A 12,781-nucleotide genomic window follows, 5' to 3' on the forward strand; every position below is an offset into this window, starting at 1 on the left:
ATAGGTCAGTGAATGGCACTGTGCCCAGCTGGAAAGGGTAGTTGCTGGGTGGTTGCTTGTGAGCTTGGTCACTTCATGGCTGTTGTGTTGCACTGCTGCGACAGCACAACACAACCGTTCGACACTGAGGATGTGCCCAGCTTTTTGGGAGCCTGCTCACAAGAGAGCAGCCGCCTGGTAACCCTCCTCTTCAGCTGGGCACAGCGCTGCTCACCAACCTAGCGGTATCCCGAAGGCACCAAGCAATGCAATTATCTTGCCTCCCCCCCCGGTTCCCGCGGCTTGGCACCTTCGGGATAGCGCTAGATTGGTGAGTGGCGCTCTGCCTGGCTGGAGGTGGGGGCTTATTTGTGGGGGAGGGCTTATATTTTTGCCCACCAGAAAAATGTGTCATGGCCTTATTATGAGGACATGTCGTATTTTCGGGGAAACACAGTAGCATATTGGTTCATAGTGATTTACAGTACTCTGTATGTGGTTTACAGAGTCAGGCTATTTTCCCCAGAAATCTGGGTCTTCATTTTACTCAGAAAGATGGAAGAATTCACTTCCTGAGTATTGTCAAACTGTGGTTAACCCTTTTGTTAACTATTTTCAGTAAAATTCAGTTGAAATTGAAATCATATTTTTCCTAATTGACGTTGGCATGGAATTATTTCCTTATTTTTCCTATATATATGCCACTTCATGAATTATTTAAAATCACAACCTTTCAAAATGTCAGAATACCCCATCATTCATCAAATGCAAACTAGAAAATAAACATATAGTTTACTGATTTTCATTTTATTATTTATTCATATTAGATTTTATATTAGTTCATTGTGTTTTCTACCCTCCTATTAAAAATTATTTTAATGAGATTTTTGAGGGGAATTATATATAATTATATTTAACAATACTCTCTTTTGAGGCAATATCTCAACTATCCAGTCAATTTACAGTATGTTTTCTAAAGGATAAAAATTACAGATCTGGATTTTGGAAACTCTGTAGATCATTATAGCATTTCAAGCTTATTTTTTAATGTGATAATAACAGACAAGACTGAATTTCAGTATTGGAGAAATACTACATAATGATTTATAAATAGCATTTTTCTGCTATTTTGAACTATGGACATTTGATCCTCTAATACAACATAAGCGTAACTATTCATTTCATATTTTGTTCTATTCCAAATGTTTTGAAATGGAATGCAATATTTTTGCATGTTTTTGATGCAGAACATGATTAGAATTAAATTAAATATATATAGAAAGACATTTTGGCTCTGTAGTACTTCTAATACTGTACTTTGTAAGATTTTTTTAAAAACTTCAATAATCATTCAATAAACTTGTAATGTTACCTGTTGAGAGCTAAAACCATCTAGTTTCCGGGTAGGAGAATGAAGATGTGCATTGCAGCTCATGTTATTTCTAAATAAAAAGAAAGAAAATCCCCACCTTTATCAGTGCTGCTAGCTGCCAGAAATAAGAGAGATGATATAGAAAGGTGAAGTAGAGATCCTAGTTACAAGTCTTGCATTACAAAGCAATACAGAAAATGAAATCTTCTCTTGGAACCTGAAAATGTGAAGTGTGTTAGAATACTGGCCTTGGGAAATGAGGCTAAATTGGGACAGAGACAGTTGCAACCACAACTACAGGGAAAGCCATGTGTGCAATTTCTGGAATTAGTGTGATGCTATCAGTGAGAGGCTTGCAGGGAAGGTGCTGCTTTGATGATAAAAGTACAAAGGTGTGCAAGGATTTTAGGCATGTGTTGCTTTTTTTGCTAGCTCTGTGTTCTTGATTAAGCTGTCGTTGGTTGTGGTTCCCAAAGAAATCTTGTAGGCTTAAGTGCTCCCATGTTTATGCAGGACACTCTCTCCGACTCTCTTTTTAAGCACAGTTCGTTTATTGGAGTGAGCAAGATTTCTGAAGTTTAGTTAAACTTTGGAAATGCCTCTTTCTTCAGGGGAACAGTTTTGATTTTGAAAGGTATGATTTAGAACGTGGGATGCATGCAACAGGTAGCCCATGCTCTTAAAATGATGCATGGACTATGACCCTCTGCTTACTGAATGGGAGAATCAGACTGAGTTCAATAAACTTCTAAGGAAATCATCAGAGGCTGCAGCCCTAGTTATATGAGACACAATGTCAGGGTTCCAAATAGCATCCTCAAACAAATAATAGTCCAAGGCTAGAAGTTCCTCAAAGTTGCAATTTATTAAAAGAGCCATGTTGGCATATCTGGGGAAAGCCGAATCTCAAAGCTTCCAGGTTTTCCCATCCAGTTGAAAGTTCAAGATCCTGCCCCAGCACACACAAGTTTATCACATGGTCCAATCTTTCACTGCCACAAAGACAGATTCCACCCATCCAGTTCTGGCCAGGTGCAGAGGCAAAGGATGGCCTTGGCGGTTCCACCACAAAACCGCGAAGCCCTTATCCGCGCCGACATAAGTGCGGAGGCAAATCCGCGGCGTCCAAAGCGCTAAGAAAAACACGACCCTACCGCCGCGACAACAGCGCGGTGACAGAAGGGCATTCTACATGCTTCGTTCTTTGCGTCCAAAGGTAGCCCTCCTCCTCCAGCTGACAGCGGCAGGGGGCACGGGGCAAAGTGGGCTGCCCAGCAGCAGCAGCTCTCGGGAAGGGTCCAGCTCAGCCGTGAGGGACAGCAGGAAGCCCACAGGGGGCCCGAGCGGGGCCGCCGACGCCGCCTGCCCTGCCTCTTCCTCTGGGGGAGGCACCGGCGGCGGTGGAGGATGCAGCAGCGGCAGTGGCTGAGGCTCTCCCAGGGCTGGCGAAGCAGGCTTGCCCGATGGCGGCGGCTGTTGAGATGTTGTTGAGGAAGAAGAGGGCGGCCTGCCTCCGCCGGGCAAGCCCGCTTCGCCAGCCCTGGGGGAGCCTCAGCCGCCGCCGCTGCCGCATCCTCCTCCACCACCAGCACCTCCCCCGGAGGAAGAGGCAGGGCGGGCGGCGTCGGCGGCCTCACTCGGGCCCCTCGCGGGCTTCCTGCTGCCCCCTGCGGCTGAGCTGGACCCTTCCCACGGGCTGCTGCTGCTGGGCAGCCCGCTTTGCCTCATGCCCGCTGCCGCTGTCAGCTGGAGGAGGAGGGCTACCTTTGGAGGCAAAGAACGAAGCATGTAGAACGCCCTTCTGTCGCCGCACTGTTGTCGCGGCGGTGATGATGCGCGGTGATGACGTTGCGGCTTTAGCGACGCGGTTTAATCACCGCTATTTTGATCACCATGGTTTTGTCGTGCCACGGGCTTTGGCTTCCTAAGAAAAATGTTGCTATGGCTACGTATCACCCAACTCCACATAATCCCCGCTCCCAGTTTCCCGCAGTAGAAAGTGTGGCAGGCCTAAAGTCCATAAAGAAAATATGGCTTGTAGGCATGACACAGAGGTGTCTCTAAAATTTTAAAAGCGATTTTGCCTTAAAATGAAACTATGCATATCAATTTCTACATAATAATCCATCCTATGAAAAACAAAGAACAAAGCTAATTGCTTTAGCCAGTTAATTGTACTATGTAAAATGAATAAAGTTTATTGTCTGAAACTTTTGTTTAGTGCATGCTTAGGAAAAAGATAAGACCAAATTAGAATGAGAATTTGGAATAAAAAAATAAGTAGATCAGAGGATTCTATGTCAACTGTTTAATTTAGTTTTCTTATATAGCATATGAGCATGTTAAGTTTATAGAAAAGCTAGCCAGAAGGTTGTTGTTTCATTGCCTGGAGCCCAAAGACTTTTTAGAGTGTGTAACTTTCAAATATTCTGCAATTTTTATATTGATAATTTACTATTGAGATACTGCAATCTGAAAACATTTATTATTACAATTACCAATAGGATTTGTTTTATAAGTACATAAAAGTTACTTTTCATGTACAAAACATTTTATTTAACTGCTGTGATCTTTTGGTACCAACTCTGAGAGTACATTTTCATTACTTAAAAATTGCAAAATTTGCTTAATCTAAATTATAAATGAAATTCTGATTGAAAAGATTTTCAGAGCAAAATTTTAATTCTCCTGCTAAAGACCTCTGACAGATCTGAGAATGCCAACATTTATTTATTTAACATTTATTTCCCCATTTTAAACTTATCTAGTTTTTATTAATACGGCTAATCATGGTTTTTAAATTTGACTTTTAGAGTTTTTCAGAGCTCTTACATTAGTTTTTCAAATAAAGAAATGTCCTATATTTCTAGATATCATTAATTCAAGATATGGTAAGTTTTAATAATAATGAAAAATCTTGCCATTAAATCTTGCCATTCAGAATTGAAACATTTTTATGTTGCCACAATTTAAATTAAGGCAACAGAGACAGCGAATCATAGGATTCTTTATAAAATGTTAATTTTTCCCAATTATTTTCACAAAAAAATTGACAAAAAGCACTGCTTAAGTGCCACATAATGGAATGAGCTCCCGTTACTTGTTCCAGCTTCTGCCAACCTAGCAGTTCGAAATCATGTAAAAATACAAGTAGAAAAATTGGGACCACTTTGGTGGGAAGGTAACAGCGTTCTGTGTGCCTTTGGTATTTAGTCATGCTGGCCACATGGTCACGGAGATGTCTTCAGACAACTCTGGCTCTTTGGCTTTGAAACGGAGATGAGACTCTTCTTCATTAGGCACATTTCAAACTTCTTGGTACAAACTTTGTAAATTAGCAGTCAATTTAGGACAAGGAATCATTGATTAGCAAGATATATGCCACTGAAACACAATATTGAGCATCCCAAAAGTGCTTTTTCAAGAGGGAACTGGACTTTCTGGTTTTTCTTTGAAGACATTTTAAAGAATGAGCTGAAGAAGCTTCTTGGATGAGAAGCGAAATGTCTTCAAAGAAAATCCAGAAAATCCAGTTCCCTCTTGAAAAAAGCACCTTTGGGATAACCATGATCTGGATGGCTGAGAATCTCCATAGACACAATATTGAGTAGTGTAGAGGTTAACAGAGGATACCATAGCATCTTCTCTTAAATTTGGAAATAAGGACAATCCTAGATTTTTTTAATCCTAAAAATCAAACTTGGGCTTTATTCATTTGATTTGATTCATTAGATGATAGAAATTGCACTCAGTTCAATTGCACATTCAGATCTTTGAAACTATGAACAAAATCCTTAGATGGCAAAGCCCAACAAAATAGCTTGAATTTTTTTCCTTCTCACATCCATGTTTTTTGTTTTGGAAGAATTTACTAAAGTTTTATTAATTGTTCTTGCTATTTAGAGGCTAATGCTGCCAAGTAAGAATTGCTGGGAAATTCACAACTACCTATATTTTGTGTAGGTTATTAAAAACAAAAATAAAATAGGTCCTTGTGAGATTATCCAGTTGAGATTTATATTTACCTTTTATGCAAATGAAACTTATAATGATATGTTTCATTATCATTATATCTATAAGCAATTTCAGCTGGTAGAATAGTCTTTGGTAGGCATCATCTAGAATTGTCCTTTATGTTATAATTTTGAACTTGTTTTACATATAAATAGTGTTTAGTCTATTTCTGCCTTTTCCAGTAGATGTTATGCTTAGTTTCTCATCTGTAACCACAGAGAGGATAGGAACTTGCAGAAGGAAGTCATAATTGAACAGTGTTGCTTGGCAAAATATGAAGTAATCTTTAGAATGGATTTTAGCTGTTTAGTTTTTCAGCCTCAAATTTAAAAAAGGAAATACATGCATGTGATTATTTTAATTGCTAGACTGTGTTTTTAGATAGAAAACCCTTCCAGCCTGGGAACTGAGAAACATGCCCGCTATCATGCCAATTTCACAGCTGGAAAAGGAATCTGATGCATATAAAGAATCTGGCAAGATTAACCTGAGGAACTAAGGCCTAGCTTTAAGGTTCTGACAAAATCCACTTCTAGTGCAAGTACACTATTCTGAACCCTGGATTCAGACTCTGAAGCAAGTGCAACCTACCAAGTCTATGTAGGAACCGCTCTCAACACAAGAGAATTCAGCGTCAGAAAACTCAGATTTTGCAGTTTCTGGTTTCTGCAATTTTGGTAGCAACTGCAATGCTGGAAGGGGATCCTTCAACCTGGCATCCACCTAGCTGATTGGTAGTATCTCTTGAGTATACCATCTTCTGCTAGGCTTTTTGGTTAAGGATTTTTTTTTTTCATATTGGAAGGACTTTATTAAGAGAAACCAGATTGGTCCTCTAAGAATGCCTCACTTTGAAATACTGTCAGCTAAGCAAAAATCATCAACTCAGCAGAAGGAAGAATTTGTTGCTAAATGTAAGCATGATTTCTTTAACTTTAAGCAGGGTTGACGATAAAGAAGCGTTCCCATTTTCCTGTCTCCCTGATGTCAGCAAAGTAGAGTAACAGAAAACTGACAAGCAACTATCAACTAAAATGTGCAATAAAGTTTCACACCTGGAAATCTAAATAATTGCTGTCCAGGATTATTTTTTACCTTCACTAAAAGAGTCACATGTTTTAATACAAAATACACAAGCGATTCAATTTTTATTTTTTGTCATACTACTTCAGTTTGCTGGGCAAACTTTGATCTTATTTTGAAGTTTCCAAAAGCTGCCCCTGTTGCCAGGTTTGGGGGAAAATCTGATCTTACAGGTTTAACTTAAATATTATTTCCATTTTGAAGCCTGTCATGTGGGTGCACCACAAAGCATATTTGGTTTTTGCCTTGATGCCTTGGGTGGTAGCATGCAATAAGTAACAAAATACTGAGAATAAAAGAGAAGCCCTGGAATATATATATCCCTCCAGCTATTGCCCAGTTGAGACACAGAGAGAGAGAAAAAGAGACAGGATGTAAAGTAAAACCAGTATTTTTCTTTTTGATCAAAGGACAGATTCTCCCACCACCCAGCAGGCGATTAACACATAAGTAAATTCTCTTGTAAAAGCCACTGACTGAGGGGGGGAGGGAGCAAGTATCTGCTTAGCACCTAGAAAGCAAACTTCACTTATCCGGAATGCAGTTTTAAAAGAAAGGAGGAGGCGGAGAGGAAGCGATTCCTTTTCCAAGTTCAGGGTTATAAAGGAAGCTAAATCCTCTCAAAGAACTATCTCTCAGTAGAGTGATAATTCCCCTGTGGGTTCCTCTTGCTCACCTTGTGACCATTTCCACATTGGTAAAAGAGGAAGTAGCAAATTAGGGCCTGTCACTTCATAACAAAAGAAGTGCTAAGGCTCAGGATGGGGTGCCCAATAAACCAGCCTTCAGCCTTATTGACAATATTGGGGAGATTCAGTAGCTCTCTGTGGGATCAGGCTGCTAAGGGACTGTTTCCATTTCCTTTTTACCATACACTTTCTCAGACCCTGTGAAAAGGGCCAGACATTTGCCCCTTGACGTGATGTCACAGTTGTCAAACGTTTGTTGGCATAAGTAGCTGGGCAGTCCCAAAGATCTCCCTTGGACCCATCTCTTCTTTGCATTTCTATTAGAGAGGAACTTGCACAGTTATTACATCTGCCAGCCTCTCCTGACATTGACCCCTTATTTAATATTGCTCTCTTGCTCTCTGTCCGTACCCCCCCCCCCCCCGCCACTCTCTGTGTTATGGATTTGCCATGCAGAGAGGTAAAAAGAATAATCTACAACTCTCAGACTTCAGTTTGCTTTACGAAAGGACTTTACCTTAAAGTGAACGTTGGTCCAAACATCAGTGTGACACCCTAAATTCGTCCAAAGTAAATTGCTGTCATTTCCTATTGAACCATTTTACAAGTTTCTCTTAGTAAATCAAAGCCATCATTCTATATACGTAAGAAACCACCACTTCAGGAGCAAGAACATGCCCTTCTCAAGGAATGCACATTCATATTAAGCTTCTGATCCATAAGCTCATTGTCTGTGGTCTTGGCGAGCCATTAACTGTAGAGATTTTTTATGGGAAGGTTTTGTTGAAACAAAAATGCACTAAAATACAGAAAATATAATCCATTTAGTCACAAACAACTAGTGATTTATTTTTTAAAAGGACATAAAACTATTTTATTAACTCACCAGCTGCAGCTGAATCATAGTTTAGACTCTGGAAAATGTTTCTTGCAAGCAAATTAGTGCAACAAAACTGGCTTTTAGACTGGTATGAATCAAGTAGAGCAAAGAAAGAACAGTCTTCAGGAAATAGTGCAATTCCAACCTCTGTTTAGAAAAGGGCCCCTCCTTCCAAACTAAATTGAAAACAAGTTTTGTAAAAGTACTAGCATCTGCTAAGAAACAAATTACAATGTTTGACATCTCAAGTCAATAAATATTAATTTGCTTATTGTTTAATCATTGCTTTCAAGGTTATTCCCACTACTCCTCATCCACCCACTTTATTTTGTATTCAATGCCATTATAATTGGTTTTGCAGCAAGTGCCTTTACATATTGCCTTGACTGTTATAACAATTAGGAATAATTGTAAAATGTTTCAAATTGAATTTGACCAAACAAAAAGGAATGACAGAGGTTGGTTTTCAGATAAAAATCTTTCACAGGAACTGTTTTTTCTCATTTATTTTCCATTGATTTCCCACACTTTTCCAGTATGCTTGTATGGTATTTCAAATTTTAAAATAGTGAGTGAGATTGATTACTAGGAATATGATAACTCACATTAAAGATCAGAAGGCAGATTTAAGTGATTTGAGTAATGTAATCAGCAATATTATCTGCTGTAAAGACAAAAGCAGAGTGAGGAAATGAGCAAAACCAAATCTGAAAACTTTGGTCATGAAAACACCTCTTCAAATCAGATTGGTTGAAGCTTAGCCATAAGTAATGTAGAATTATCTTCATGATAAAGAAGATGTTTAAACAGGGTAGCCTTCTATTGGAGGACTGTAGTTGTGTAAATTGTGACAAAATTATTTTAAATCAATGCTATCTTTCACCTTTAAATTCAAACTCAAATCACCCATTTTACCAGTGGCGTGTTCCACCTAGAATATTATAAAGAGTCTATAATGAAAAATGAAAAAAATTGCTACCTTCTATTTTTCTACCTACTACTACTGTCAGTGCCAGCTACTACTATTTGCAAAAGCAAATCTGCAACATTTATCAGAAGAACAGGTATTGTTATATAATTAACTATCCTGGTCAGCAAAATTTATATTTAAAAAATCACTGCAGAAGATGTTTGATAAAAGGGCATGTTTTCAGTGCATTTCGCAAGGGTAACATCTATTAGATGAAAAAGAAGGGAAAAGAGGGAAATAAACCATAGAACAAAAACAAAATGAACAAACACTGGAATTAAGTATAAGTAATCTGTTAAAGACTCCACTTGATTTGGATTATAAAGTCACTTTCCCGCCCCCACCCCCACCCCAGTAACTTTAAATTTCCATTCCTGGTTTAGTTGAATAATAACTAATCTTGCTGTTGTCTATAAGTACCATAGTTTAGCAAAAGACCCTAGTATTTTTGTGTTCTACCATTACACGTGTGTTTGTGTATACATCCAATAAAAAACAACACATAAGTACATAGAAAGTATACTGGAGCCATTTTTTTGTGTTTTGTTTTCTTTACATAATAAATCACTTTAAAAAAAGACACAGAGAGGCAACATGCCATCAGTAAAGATTGATTATCCTTCATTGACCAAAATGTGAATCAATAGCTATGAGTGTGTTTCATTTTTTCAACGTTTAGGCTGTCTAATTTCTCACTGGAAGGAAAGCAGCTGCTCAGTGATTGAAACATGAAGAAAGATGTGTTGGAATCAGATAAGCATTACTTCCAAAGCAGATTTACCTCAACATTTGCTTGCCTTTGTAGTCCTATGAGCCCTTATGGAATGCTGAAACTGAGCCCTTATGCTCAGTTTGAATTGTAATCTCATGAGATATATTTAAACTTACCTTTAGGATGTTTTGGTTGCCGTTTTGCTTGTCACCCAACAAAATACTTGTACAGCTCCGCAAACTGAAATTATAAGCAGGGAAAACATCTGACTTTTGATTATCATCATACTATAATGCCTCTAATTGTCATCCTTTATTTTAATTTTATTTTTTGGTGGTTTATGAGGCCTTCCCCGCATTTCCCTCCTTTTTTATCTGAAGTGATTTGTAGCTGAACAACATGGCTTGCTTTTATCTTCACTTCCAAAGCTGCACTTGTAAGACTACATTCAGCAGCAAATTAATCCCCAAGTAGCTCAGTTCAGTTTTCACAGCTGCTGCCAAGTGGGCCTTCCCTCCCAGTCTTTTTAATCATTTGTAAGACTTAAAGTATTAGCTATGAAAAATCTTTATACAGTAGTCCTCAACTTATGACCACAATTGAGCCCAAAATTTCTATTGCTAAGGGAGACATTTGTTAAGTGAGTTTTGCCCCATTTGACAACCTTTCTTGCCACAGTTGTTAAGTGAATCACTGCAATTGTTAAGTTAGTAACATGGTTGTTACGTGAGTCAGACTTCCCCACTGACGTTGTTGGAAGGTCACAAAAGGTGGTCACATGACCCCAGGACTGTGAAACCATCATAAATACAAGTCAGTTCACATACATCTGAATTTTGATCATGTGATTGCAAGAATGTTGCAATGGTCACAAGTGTGAAAAATGGTCACAAATCATTTTTTCAGTGCCACTGTAACATAAAACTGTCATTAAATGAATTGTTATAAGTTGAGCACTAGCTATAGTAGGTATTTTTTCCCCTTTTAACTACAGATGTTATTTTTTTAAATGGAGTCTTGTTAATGTACATTATAACAATCAATAATTAACAGTAGGATAATATATTAGGAAGTTATTTTATGTTTGGATAATAAGCCATATTCTCAAGGGAGGCTTAAAAGATACTTTTAAAAATTGCCTAAATTTAGCTTTTCTGTATATACAGGACAATCCGCAAAATATTGTAGGAAATTAGCACCTACCCCTGACCCGGAAAAATGAAATATTTTAGGAAAAATTGAAAGATCAGAATATTTCCCCTAAAAAAGAAGCAGAAACTCATCCCCTGCTAGAGGTGGGTTCCTACCGGTTTGCTCTCATTCGGCTGAATAGGGAGTAGAAATTGGCCGCACCTTTCCGAACCGGTAGCAATGGCAGCTTGGCCATGCCCCCAAACTGATTTTCTCAGCGCCACCATAGGCGCTGCCATATTGTTTTTGCCTTCTGCGCATGCACAGAGCAATCAGCAGTAGGGGCAGCCAGAACTCACCTCTGGCTCGATCCCACTTAGGAGCCTCAGTTTACTCATGAGAACCATTGGCCTTTCTCTCTGCCTCTCCTGGCCAATGTTGCTCACGAGTAAGCTGCAGCTAGGAACCCCCACTTGTTGCACACCCAAAAATGACATGGAGGTACGGGTGAAGGCTGGGAGGAGGGTGCAACATGCAGGATGGAACCCAGCCGGCCCTGCAGCCCAGCTCAATGCCACCTTTACAGAGACGCACAACTTTCCGTCCACTTTTCCCTTGATGGTGGTGGATCTAGAGCCCTTGGGGATGCCGCCATGCCTGGATATTCTCTCTCTGGCTGCAAAGCAACCAACCAGGCAGCAGCCTGAGTAAGGCAAGAGCACGTGGGGCAAAGAGCGCTTTCTCCTTCTCTGGTGACCTTGCAAAAAAACAGTATCTCCCGCCCAGATGCTCCCAGTCTATAAAGGCAGCAGCAAAAGCTTCCTCTTGGACTGGCAGAAGGATTGGCAACTCTAGGCAGATGAGCTTCTCCCGGGATCTCAGGCTAGAAAATCTCTTGCAGGGTGTAGCAGCCTCCTAGGGTAGGGAGAGGCATCCTGTCAATTTTATGCGTGACAGCTGACGGCAAAGATGTTCCCCTTCACCCTTGGTGGCGTGGGCTGCTTTATTATGTGCCTCCTTTCTTTCTCCGCCTGCCCCAACGAGCGAAAGAGGTGCTGGCCACAAACCACCCACCCACGTTCAAACCAACCACTCCCTTTCCCCACGTGGGCTCTCTGGAAGGGGAGGAAAGGTTCCTCTCAAGACTGGCTTCTTTCCTTCCCTCCTGTGGCATCAATTCAAAGGGGGTGGCCATGGACCATTCAGTGGCAGTGGGGAAAGGGAATCTTCTTTGCCAGCCTCTGAGCTGGCAAAACAGATTTTTTTGCTGGTTCAGTGGGTGTGGCTAAGTGGGGGGGGGGCATGTGACAGAGTGTGCATGTGCGTGAGTGATGTCAAGTTGGCCATGCCCACTCAGTCACAGCTCCCCCACCTTTGTCAATGAGCCATTAAGGCCCGAGCCAGAGAAACATGTTTTTAGGTAGGAAACAGAATCACTTTTACCCCCCTACCACCACCTTTGTCAATGGGCCATTAAGGCCTGAGCCAGCCTATTCTACATAACCAAGATCTACCCATCTCATTGCCCTTCATTGCACCACCCACCAAGTTTCAACCAAACTTAGCACACAGCCTACAAAGTCCCACTTCCCCTGGGAGTCTGACAGCCAATGGGATGCCTTTCTTACACAGGAACAGGAAACAAAGAGGTGGAGCTCAACAGAGGTTATAAAACCCAAGGACTTTCAGGTTCTCGGCCATGTGATTCTGCTCAGGACCTCAAGCAAGGTGATCCTGTCCAACATTAAACCATCTTTCAAAAGAGCCTCCATGTTTCCAGTGTTTTTTCCCCACTTGGAACTGAACCCAAATGGACATTTCTTCCAACATTAGAAAGCAACCCTTGGTGTGTGTGTGTGTGTGTGTGTGTGTGTGTGTGGTGGGGTGTCATAGAAACTGCTCTGTTATAGGTAGCCAGTTTTTCTTCTCAGCTCCATTATAGTAAGGAGAC

The 12,781-nt window shown here is 40.3% G+C and overlaps 1 protein-coding gene across 3 annotated transcripts in view; it reads left to right on the forward strand.

The window, feature by feature from the left end:
- The window catches only part of ERC2 (ELKS/RAB6-interacting/CAST family member 2), a 608,417-nt gene that overhangs the window by 471,693 nt on the left and 123,943 nt on the right, over positions 1–12,781 (forward strand). The window contains exon 19 of one of the 3 annotated variants that reach the window (XM_087709041.1): positions 6,309–6,436. The exons of the other annotated variants lie outside the window; for them this stretch is intronic. The gene's annotated coding sequence lies outside the window, so the exon portion shown is untranslated. Of the gene's footprint in view, positions 1–6,308; positions 6,437–12,781 lie in introns of those variants that run through there. 3 annotated transcript variants of the gene reach the window in all.

The sequence above is a fragment of the Thamnophis sirtalis genome, unplaced genomic scaffold (genome assembly GCF_051295495.1).
Source record: "Thamnophis sirtalis isolate CommonGarterSnake01/CBP01778 unplaced genomic scaffold, rThaSir2_p1.2 scaffold_3, whole genome shotgun sequence".
Classification (NCBI taxonomy): domain Eukaryota; kingdom Metazoa; phylum Chordata; class Lepidosauria; order Squamata; family Natricidae; genus Thamnophis; species Thamnophis sirtalis.